A 12,448-nucleotide genomic window follows, 5' to 3' on the forward strand; every position below is an offset into this window, starting at 1 on the left:
AAAGAAAGAAAGAAAGAAAGAAAGAAAGAAAGAAAGAAAGAAAGATGTGCTATGATGAGTGCTGTGAAGTGTGTAAACCTGGCGATTCACAGACCTGTACCCCTGGGGATAAAAATATATTATCTGTTTATAAAAAAAAAAAAAAAAAAATTTAAAAAAATAGCTGTCTCCACAAACTTTTTTTTTTTCTCATTCTACGAAGATTTATCATTTTCAAATCCCAGTGAAAGGGGCTGGAATAATTTACCAATTTTGTTTCCCATTATGTATCTTAGAGATACCTTGGGAAAAACTGTCCGACACAACCTAATAACATTTGCGGAATGTAACATTGTGGTGATCACACCGAGGTTGATGGTTACAGGCATATTAAACTCTTCGAGTATTACATGGTTACACCCTGTTTATACAGGACATTGGTCCAATAACAGAAATAACTAACAGCAGCTGGAAATTTATCTCATTCAATGTTCAGAGATAAAAGGGTTAATCATTCATTCTATTATTTTCTGCAGATATGTCCTTTTTTCATACTGAAATCAGATGGCAATTAAATGCGGCTGTTTTTCCAAGCTATTACACGAAGAGGATGCTGACGACCATCTCCCTACAGCATTCCGCATCATAAGGACCCTTCAGTTAACCAGTTCTGGCCACTTCCAAAATATACCCAAGAACCCAGTTTTATTTCTGTCCAGGAAGCTGGCTGCCAAGGATCAGATACAAGCACAGGGACATTTAAGCAGCAATATTATGGTCAACAGACTCTGAAAATGGGAAATGGCAGACGTAGCAAGGCCAGCGGAGCCCCACCGCGAGCCCCAGCCCCCGCCTCAGCCCCGCCCCCTTTCCGGCCCCGAGTGGGAGAACCGTCCACACAAACTTAATGGTGCATTAGCAACACCTGTGACGTCACCTGGAACGTGGATATCGGGAGATGGTTTGACGTTCTGCTTCCCCTTTGCTGCATGCTCTTGGACAAGCCAACCTGAGTCCTCATCAACCGAATGTAGACAAAATGAAAGCATTCACGTTATTGGATTATTTTGAAAAAATAGCATAATGTATGTGAAAAAGCATTACTAACTTAGCAGACATACTGTTTTTAGTTACTGCTTGTTTTGGGGGGTTAGTTAAATGAAAAATACTTTGAAGGTTGAGTTCCCAGACATGTGTCATAAAAAAAGACGTTTCTATTTTTTATTATTCAATAATACATAATCATCATTGAAAAATAAAATACATGCTTACACACCCTCACCCCTCCAATGTCAGTGTCTGCTGGTGTTTCACTGATGCCCTCTTGACCCTTGGCTTCCAGGCAATGGAAGGAAGTGACTCTGTACATCCCTTCCCATATGGAACATCACCTATCAGCACTATCCTTAAACCCTCTGTCCTTGTTATCCTTCTTAGGAAATCCTCCGCTCAGGTTGTGTTTTATTCTAGAAGTTGGAGCGTTTCTTTTGCAAATATTTAAATTATTAGTCCATCTGGAGTTAATTTGACATAGGGTGGGAGAGATGTGTCATATTTTTGCAAATACTAATCCATTTACAAAATAGTTATCTTTGCAAATGGCATTCAACACCATTTATTGAATGACCCTGCCTTTCATCACTGATTTGAGTTGTAAATTTTTCCATATACTAAGGTACTAAATATATTTGAGAAGGTTTTTGGATGAGACATTCCACTGAATTATCTGTTCTTTGCCCAGTCACTCCCACACATTTTGATTAACTTTGTAGAAACTTTTCTTGTCTAATGAGTGAGGTCCTCAAACTTTCTTTTCCATCATCGGTTGGCTTTCTAGCATGCTTCCTCTTTCTGAAGATCTTTAGAATCTTTTTATATTCACCTTCTAGACACCCATGAAAATACAGAAAAATCTCCAAACTTTCAACAGCATAAACATTTAAGGTGACAGACAATATGATACCAGAAGCAGGATGTAGGATTAACCTCCCATCCACTTGAAAGTTCCCCTAGCCTTGTGGCTCTGAATGTACATACCTTTATGACTGCAAGTAATTTGCATTTATTTTTTTAAATGTTGGCTTCCCCGTCAGAGTCTGAGCTCATCTGGGGCAGGAGGTACTTCTTAAATATCTTCTATACCATTGCAAAGGGATCGGGATACAGTAAATGCTCAAAAAACATTTAGAGAATTGATTCATGGTACACAAAACTCTTCTGCTTGGCAATTCCCTAGCTGTGCTTTTCCTCTCTCTTTGCTGGAGGGCAAGGTCCTGGGGTGCCCAAGGCTCGCTCAGCTCAAAGATGCCTTTCCTCCCCCACCTGGCTCATAGTCAGCACTCCGCAAATGCCGACTTCTTCCATTTCTGTGCCCTCTCTTCACTTCCCTCTCCTGTGGTGGTTATTGGAGTCTGCTAACATTTCCCTAAGAAAACCAGGCGACTGCCGGGTGGATGTGACCAGTACAAATGAAAACGCGCTTCCACATTACTAGAGCTGCTGGGCCTGGATAGAGACAGGCTCCCTGAAATGATCTTATCTAGGCCAGCTTACCCCCACCTTATTTTTGTTAAAGAGTACAGAAACGGGACCTTCAGTAGGACTTCGAAGTCTGAAGTTTCTGGAGGTGCTCAGGAAGTAGGGGCAAGTTGATGGCCCTGGATGAGGAGGCCAGGGAGGGCACAGTATTCTTTTTTTTTAAATTTTTTCAGTGTTCCAGCATTCATTGTTTATGCACCACACCCAGTGCTCCATGCAATCCGTGCCCTCCATAATACCCACCACCCGGCTTACCCCAACTTCCACCCCTGCTGCCAAAACCCTCAGTTTGTTTCTCAGAGTCCACAGTCTCTCACGCTCCCTCTCCCCCTCCGATTTCCCCCAATTCGCTTCTCCTCTCTTTCCAGTATTGTTTTGGAGTGGGTCTCCCTGGGGTTCACTGTAAAACGTCAGGGGCAGCTTTCCTCTGATAGCTTCCGGGAGCCCTACACATGTCAAAGGAAGAACCAAAGGTTTTCTCTTGCACCACAGGCTGAACTGGTCCAACGGGTCACAGAAGGCCCACTGCGCATGGACAGCTGCGGGAGATGCTGCTGGGAAACAGCGGACACCCGGTGTAGAGGTAGACTTCTCATTTGTGGTTACGGAAACTCTGGGTAATGTCACACGTAAAGGAGGAAAGAAACTAAAATCGTGTGACTGAGCTCTCTCTCTATTGTCTTCTCACATTTTCATAGCAATTGGTGGGGGGTGGCTTAAGGTGGAACTTAAGAGAATTTCTAAAACCCACGGGAAGTCGACTCTGAGGCTGGAGAACGTTTGGAGGCTTCTCCTGCTTCTGCCAAGGACCCTTTTGCCTAGACACAGCCAGAAGCCCTCCAGGGGATCTCTAGTACAGAACTCGCATGTCCTGGGCTCACACAACTATTCCCACCCTTCTTTATGGGGCTCATTCCCTGAATGTGTCCAAACCTTCCCAGTCCCCTGTAGCACAAGGCCAGGCTCTGACCTGGCTGGATCGCTGTCGACCAGCAGCCTGGGCCCAATCCAGCTTCCTGCTCTGCTAGTTTTCCTGGTGTTTGTTTGCAGAGGAAACCTTGATCGCTCAGCTTGTGGGAGAGATTATTCTCTGAGGCTCTTAGGGACTGTTTCTTCTCTTGAAGAACAGACACAGTACAATGCTTTCTTCTCTAGCATATGAAGCAAGGCTTTAGGGACTCCTCTTGGATTGGGGCATGTACAGAGAGCTCAAGGGTCTGGGGTCAGCAACCTTAGCGGTGGCCATGCTCCTCTCTCTTTAGGAGCTGACCTTGGACCTCAGGTCTTAGGAGAGTGCACTTTATAGTCTGGAGAATGGCCTGGCCTCAGCGTGGACAGTCAGCTTTGACCAAGCCTGCAGCTTTGCAATGGAGGGGGAAGAGATGAGGGGCGCCTGTGCTGGTTCTGCAAATTAATTCTGGCAACTGATGGGGTGACAGGTTGTAGCTAGATCCCCCTCTCTCCTGTACAAGAACAGATAACATTTGAACATCATATGAACACCTGTGTCTGGCTCTTGGTGCCCTGGAGGTGAGTTAGGAACAAATGTCCAAGTGTTTTGCCTGCTCCGGTCCAATTGTGCTCCCAATTTCACAGAGGAAAATGACGGGCATTCCCCCAGTGCCCACGCATGCCTGGCCTCAGATATTACTTTGGTTCAGTCTTACAAACCATAGTGCATTGTAACATAGACAGTACGTGCGCTCATTTTCCTTTTCCTTTCCTTTTTGTTATTTTTACCACTGAAGAAACCGAGGTCCAGAGAGGTGTAGTGACTTGTCCATGGTCACAAAGCAGAACTTGTATCATGTCCTGTGCTTAGAAGGAGGTCTGTAAGTGTTTGCAGGTGGTGAGATTTAATTTAAAGCCAAGCAAAAGACAGGTGCCTTTGTGGTTTCTTTCATTCATTATTTATTTGTTTACTACTTCTCAGGACCAAAGCATCAAGTTTTAGCATCCAGCTAATTCATCATTCCTTGTAAGAGCTGTGTCTGTTTCAGCTTAGAATTTTTCTCTTTTGCTCCCATCCCCATTGCTTTCTCCCCTAGAGGCACCACACGCCTCTGTTGGGTGCATGTCCTAGGGTGTGTGCTTGAAAATACACGTGTAGGATCGTTTTACATAAAAATGTGTGTTAGACTGTAGGCATAACATTGTGCTATACGTCTTATTTTATTTCCTCTTTTTGTTGTTTAAAGATTTAAATTTCTAGGGCACCTGAATGGCTCAGATGGTTAAGCGTCTGCTCTCGGGTCAGGTCATAATCCTGGGGTCCTGGGATCCAGTCCTGCATCGGGCTCCCTGCTCAGCGGGGAGCCTGCTTCTCCTTCTGCCTCTGCCTCTCTCTCTCTCCGACTTTCATGAATAAATAAATAAATAAATAAAATCTTTAAAGATTTAAATTTCTCCGTGTGTGGCTTTTCTGTCCATCTAGTTCATTGCTTCCCAGAGCTATGTTGCATTCTTTGGCGTACAACCGCATTCCCCCAGTGATGGCTACTCGGGCCATGTCCACCTCTAGCTCTCTGCTACACAAATAATGGTGTTGAGCATCCTTGAACATGTGAGAGCTTCTCAGGGGGAAATATCAAGTCTCTGTACTTTCTGTTGCGGGTTGAAGCATGAAAGGAGAGCTGGACAGCTGGAGATGGTGTCATATTTATTTTAAATGCAACCAATAGGAACCTGGAGGGCATCCCCCATTAAAGGGACTACTCTACAAAGAGAACCATTAAAATGAATGTAAATCACAGTAGCCTCGGGGACTGTTTAATAACAATCTGACTTTTTATTGGGTGAGCAGGAGATGTGCCAGCTTTCTCCTTACAGAGTCTTCTGGATCTTTTGTAGAGAGAGATTCTATCTGAAATGCTATGGAGATTACCAAGGGCAGAGGGCTGCTCAGGGAGTAATGGCCATAAATCTAATTAGTAACTCACTTTCTCTTTTGCCACAGGCTCCATTTCGCCCAAACACATGGAAGATAATTCCATGCTCTGGAACCTGTTAAATCCCGGGGGCGCCATGATTTCATGCCACCAAGACACAAGGGTTTCTTGCTTGGACTGGAATGACACACACTAAACCACAATTGTTCTAGAGTAGAATGGTGTGGGTGCCTTGCCACACTTTATTCTGTGTACTTGTGTATCATTTCCAATAAAAACATGTTCCTGTCTCGTTTGTGAAATAAGGAAATGGAAGAAAAATTTGAGGGATTTCTGAGAAATTTAACAAGATCTTTAGTTAGGTCTTTAACAAGATCTCTAGATCACAGGAACCCCACTTATTTCCGGATGAGTGTACTAAGGCAGCAGGGGCACCAAGAAGGTTAGGGATCCTGTTCGAATGAGGAAACGAGGACAGCTGGCATAGGGGAGAGAGCTTATATCCCTTGACTCTTCCACTTCAGTCCTGGGTCAGTGGGTGAGATCAGTCAGCAGAGCCACCGGGGGTTGAGGAACCCAAGGGCTGAGCCAAAGAAGGGTCTTGGATTCCGGACCACTACTTGTTTGAGAACTGGCATGCTTCAGAAACCAGATTCTTGAATGACAAAGCTTTATGATCCAAAGCAAAGAATTGAGATGGCTGTGATAAAAATAAAATGCTTCTTTTTTTTTATCTTATTTTAATTTTGAGGTTTAAAAAATACCATTTAACTGCTTCAGTTTTGTTTTCTTTCAGCTAGAAGACAATGCATGTTGAGAACAGATCATCTAGAGGATGGACACACTCCTACAGGTTTCTTTCTTTCTCTTGTTACCTCTGTACTTGTTATGAAGATGCTTCTTTAGGTTTGTAGTTCTGTTAAAACTTTGATTGAAATCAAGATCTCAATGACTAAACCACACACTTGTTGCACAAGTTTACAGAAAAAATATGAAGGATTTGGGTTTGAGTCCTTGACTTGTCATTTACTAGTAACCTTCAATAAGTGATCTAACCCTCTGAAGCTTTAGTTTATTATCTTAAAAATTATATGCATAATATGTCATTGAAAAGGTTGTTGTGAGGATTAAATAAGATACCATAGGGAGAGCTTTCGGTACAATGGCTGGCACATAGTAAGCTCTCAAGAATGATACCTAAAGTATGAACAGGCACACATTTATTATGATTAATTTCCCTTGTATGACTCCAGGGATCCACGAGGTATTTGTTAGGTACATTAATATCCTGAATTCTTCAAAAGCGGAGCCTGAGGCAAGAATTTGTGTGTGAGATGTCTATTCAGAAGGTGATCTCAGGAAGTGCAGTAAAGAGAGTCCAGGAAGAGAAGAAAGCCAGTAAGTTTACCTCTATTGTAGGTAACTGGACACAATCCTGGAGGCCTCTCAAGGGACTGTGTGAAATGTACTTCAAAGAGCATGGGATAGGCACCCATAGTGTCTCCCACAACTACATAAATTCAATCTCCAATTAGGTTTTGAGTATGTGTCACCGTTGTGTTGAAACATCTTTTTTTTGTTGTTGTAAATAGGACGGTGGTCTCCATTTAGCTGACTTTCTCCATGTTTAGACAGAGCCACTCTACCATAGTGATCTGCTTTGCCAGCTGCTTGCCCATGACCTGATGGAGGGCATGGTTTAGGCTGCAAAATGTTTCAGCCTGATAAACACATCTGTGGCACTAAGTTTAAATTCACATGTCTACCATTCCATTTAAAGTTGACGTAGGTTATCTCTTAGACTCCGGTTCTCAAAATTTAGGGGCAGGAGCTCTGGAAATCATGGAGCTCTTACAGAGAGCACCACATTCATTGCAGAATACCACATGATTCTGATATATTTCATTCCAAAACCTGAGTAGAAAAAATGATCGCAAGAAATATGACCATATTACGAAATTATTAACATGGACATCCAAACACACATATCAGTTCAATGTAATTGGCTCTTTATGAGTTTCCACTAGTATTTGTTTGCTAATTAATCATTAACTTGTTATCTGCTGGAATTTGCTAGCAGATAAGCAAAAGTAGGCACTGTAGGTATCAGAAAAACATGTAAAGAGAAAATTAAAATTGAATAAAATTTTACCTGTTTTTACATTAATCTGAGACAAAGAATCTCTAACTTTCTTTCAGGAACAAGACCCCTCTGTCTAATTTATGAAACATTGGCACTTGAGAACCCACTTAAAAGTCAATTAAATCTCTATAGTGCCATTTTAAGGCAATATTCACCAATCAAAATGAGGGCGATACCGTGATTCCAGGCTACTTGGAAGTTTCCAAGAGAGGCAGAGCACATAGAAGCTATGTCATAGCCACTGTAGAAATAAAATGTGAACTTCTGACCAAGATAGAATATATTGCTTGTTTTAGGAAAGCTTTACTTATTTTAATATTTTGCTCTAAATCAAGCAATAAACAACTGAATGTAACTAAAATAGCCACCTCCTTTGTTTATACTATTCCTTACTTCCAGACACCCATTTCCTAAAACTGGAATGCCTTCTACCGTCTTTACTTAAGGCTTACCTCAAATCCCTTGTCCCCACAAAACCACACCTTAGCTACCTGCAATCAGACCCTCTCTGGAATTCTTAGGATACTTTCTGTACTGTTCACTTGATCCTAAGTGGTACCTTATATTGTTAATGTTACCTGTCCCTCTTACACACACACACACACACACACACACACACGCACACGCACACACACCATACACCCTTCCTATCTTTCCTAACTAGACATAGTCCACATTTTATCACTGTTTGTGCCCAGACAGTGCCCTGTACACAGTGGGCACATGCAAATATATTAGAACCACATAGTCAGGCATTGCCCCAACATATTTACAGTCCACTCTTAACAAACATCAGTGTTTCTCAAGATTGAATCATGTAGAGACGCCTTAAAGAAGAAGAAATTCGTGCACCTTTGGTGTTGGCTTAAAACTTTTGAGTACTAAATGTGTTTGAGTATAAAACAAAACAAAGCATACACTCCTTATGTTGTATCTCTAATGCAACCATGAAACTAAAAGAGTTTACAACTCAATGCAAATAAACCCAATATATTCAAATTAACATTCTTCTGACAGATGATGTTGTTCGGCTGAAACTAAATTGCTCTTCAGAATGTGAGTGTGAGGCTGATAAGGCAGCTCCTTACAATCCAGCACGCCGCTAGGTAGGTTTGCAGTGTGACTGCTCCATTTTCCCACCCAAGGCACTGGGAAACCATCATGTGTACAATAAAACACCATGTCATTTGCACTCTACTTGGCCCGAATACATCATTTATGTATTAATTCTAACTTCTCTTCCTTTCTTATCTACCTGTGACAATGAACGTGCTTCTTGGCATCAATGCAGTCTTAAATACAGATACTGTGAAATCATATGGCAATGGTTTGTTGTACGGTGGTCATCCAAATGACCATGGTGATAATAATACTAATAGTTAAGATTTCCAGACTAGTTACTATGTGTCAAGCACTTTTCTGCACCTAGACTGTCCCATTTAAATTCCCATACTTGCTGCTTGAGATAGATGCTATTATGATTGTGATTTTACAGATGGGAAAATTGGGGCTCAGAGAAATTCAATAGCATTTTCAAATCCATCCCATATATATAGAATTTCAACCCATAATGTTTCACTCCAGAACCTGAACACAATATTTATATTCATTTGTTTAGTTTATCATTAAAATTAACACAAAATTAAAGACCATTGTTGTACAGAATATCACACTCCAATGTTCAACATTTCTATACACCCACAATTCATCATATGCTCAATAATTATGCCTGTAGATTTTTTTTGAACCACTAAGTGCTGGTGTCATTATAGATAGCTAAAACTTAGCCTCATGTCCACAATCAAAGAAGTGCTTTACTGATGAAAATACATAACTTGGGCGCCTGGGTGGCTCAGTGGGTTAAGCCTCTGCCTTTGGCTCAGGTCATGATCCCAGGGTCCTGGGGTCAAGCCCCACATCGGGCTCCCTGCACGGCAGGGAGCCTGCTTCCCGCCCCCACCCCTGCCTGCCTCTCTGCCTACTTGTGCTCTCTCTCTCTGTCAAATAAATAAATAAAATCTTAAAAAAAAAAAGAAAAAGAAACTACATAACTTAATTGTAGTTCTCAATAAATGTAATATATTCGAAAGAGTTGAAAAAAATGTGTTTCATGCTCTTTTATTATACTGGTCAGACAATGTCTTCATTCAGAAGTCCATTGACTTCCCCAGTCCTCAGTTTTGGTGCAGGCTGTCAAGGACAGCAGAGTGGAGGGGACCCTTAAAGCAGAAGAATCTATGAACCCACAGTTTAACATGCATAGCCAAGTTCTTCTGAAACTGGAGTTTGAACTTTTCTTCCAGCTTACTGATTCAAATTCTCCAGAAGTCAGTATACCCTCACCCAAACTGGGAAATATGCAGACTTCTTTATGCCTTCTGACTGCCAAAACAAACAAAATATACTCTTGAAACATGACTTATTACCAGCATCCTTCCTTGTTCAATGGACAGGTTCAGTCAGGAAGACATCTGGACAAGAAAAGGATGTACCTTGGGCTGCACCCTCCCCCACCCCAAATTCAGCAACATAGGACTGTACATGTTTGGTCAAATCTCCTGCCATTCTTTTAAAAAAATAAATAGTGTGATTAACTTATTGGTTTCTGTTTCCCAAGTAAATAGGCAACTTAGGAATGAGGACAAAGCTTGTACATTTTAGACCTGTAAGGACAGGGAGAAATTTTCTCATAATACTACAGAAGATGTTTTCTCTGATTTATCAGCTTTCTACTGTATTTACAACACATTGCACTGGCCAACACCAGACCCAGTGAAGTGTAAGACAAGTTCTCTAAGCTTAAGACTCTTACAAGCTTATTTTTACATTTAGAGTCATGTGCAGCAACCAGAATAGCTACATTCAGACTTTGGCTACTATTCCTTCCATCTTCAAAACAACTTGGCTAGGTAAAATGTGAATTATTACGCTCACGTAGACAAGGCTATTAGGGCACAGGAGGTGAAAGCTAAGGTCATACAACTAATTAATGGCTGAGCCAAATCTTCAAGTTAGGTTGCTTTGTCTTCGGTTTCTCCCACTAGACCAAATTTCTGCTTTAGGGCAATGCAGAAACGTCATTCTAGAAGGTGTTTAGATTTATTTCTGAAGTTGATCTGGCTCCATCATGAATATTAAAAACAAAACAAAACAAAACAAAAGCCACACCTGATTTGTAATTGGAGCCTGGAGTATCACCCACAGCCTGAGCTGATGATTTCGTCACCAGCTGCTGGAACACTTCAATGGGAAGACGTGAAATTCCCGCAGGAAATGACTCCAGGCAGCTCTGAATTAGTAAGGAAATTAAATGACTAACTTCAATGTTTCCTGGTTTTTGTCTATCTTAATTAAAAATTTATTTTGGTAAAGGAAAAATTGAACAACTTTTTAATAGTCAACATGTAAAACTTAACTATCTGTTTATAGTAAAAACATGATTCCCAGGTCTGTTTTTATTTAAAGAAAAGAAACACATTTTTGAACAATTTTCAGTAACCATATTCATTAAATGGTTCAAAAAAAAAAAAAAAGAACCCATATGTGTGTGGGAAATATCAATTTCCTTTTCATATTTCCCAAAGGTGCACTTGAGAAAAACGTGTTGATTATTAACAGGGCTAATATTTTTGTGGTAATGTTATTACTGAGCATCTACAATAATTGGAGTTTGGAATTGACAGAGGGATTGTAGCCAGAATATATTGCTGATTTCTAGTCACATTAAATACAGCATGGACCTAATTGAATATTGTTAGGACTTTTTTTTGTTTTGTCTTTGTTATGACTTTTGATATACATTTTGATATGACTGTCATTTTGCCCTCATTCACTTATTTAACAATATTTACTGAATGTGTGCTAGGTGCCCAGCTTTCTTTTAGGAGCTAAAAATACAGGATAAATTAAATAAAGCTCTTGCTCCCATGGAGATCATGTTCTAGTTGAGGGAGTCAGATGATACCAAAAAGCAGGGAAATCTGTCAGGTAGTGGTAAGGAGATGAGAATGATGGAGGGGTGCTTCTTTCAGTGGGGTGGAATCGGGGAACCAGGGAATCAGGTGGAATCATCTCTTTGTAGAAACTTGATGACTTACCACGTTCTTCATCATGGACAAGTACCATGGCATCCTGCCCTGTCCCGGACTCCACCAATGTTTAGGATAAACTTTTGGGTTCAAGAATAATGGAAAGCAATTTCAAGAAAGATGGTTTTTATACCTGTGTGAATTTTCTCTTTCCTCCTAGCTTTTTTTTTTTTACCATGTAATAATATATAATATATATATATACATATATACATAGTGTATATATATATATATATATATAATAGTATATAATAATTATTAGGAATGAAGAGAATGAGGCAAAATTCAGATTCTCATAATAGAACTAGTTTGCGGTATTGCCAAACTTGCATGCAAACTTCTCTTACTGGTTAAGTTTAGAGGCACTGACTTTATTTTTACTAAATTTAAATAAACCAAATTCTATCTGATGTCCCAGCATGACTGTGAACAGCAACAAGAGGGGGTACCTTGTGTTGAACAATATCATATACCAAGTGCAGAACTTCTCATATACGCTTTTTTCTTATTCTCACAAGAGCCCTGCATATGGGTATAATTGAAAGAGGTAAGGAAAGTGTGACTCAGATACGTTACATATGTTCCTGGAAGTTCCAGAACTAATCATGCCACACAGAGTTAGAGTGTCTTGTCACTTCTGCCAGATCCTATGCTGCCGTGAGGAATGAAGGAGATTATCTAATCTAACATCATTTTCCATATGGGCAAATGGAGACAGCTCTGGTGCCCTGCCCAAAGTGCCCGAGCCAGTGAGCTGGTGGCAGAGTTGGAACTAGCTCAAGTGACATGTGCTGCCTCCCCATGAAAGCTGT

The 12,448-nt window shown here is 40.8% G+C and overlaps 1 pseudogene; it reads right to left on the minus strand.

Annotated features, from left to right (window-relative positions):
* Nucleotides 1-576: 576 nt before the first annotated feature.
* The window catches only part of LOC111142698, a 33,604-nt pseudogene continuing 21,732 nt past the window's right edge, over nt 577-12,448 (minus strand).

Source organism: Enhydra lutris, unplaced genomic scaffold (genome assembly GCF_002288905.1).
Source record: "Enhydra lutris kenyoni isolate GAN:26980312 unplaced genomic scaffold, ASM228890v2 scaffoldscaffold8, whole genome shotgun sequence".
NCBI classification, from domain to species: domain Eukaryota; kingdom Metazoa; phylum Chordata; class Mammalia; order Carnivora; family Mustelidae; genus Enhydra; species Enhydra lutris.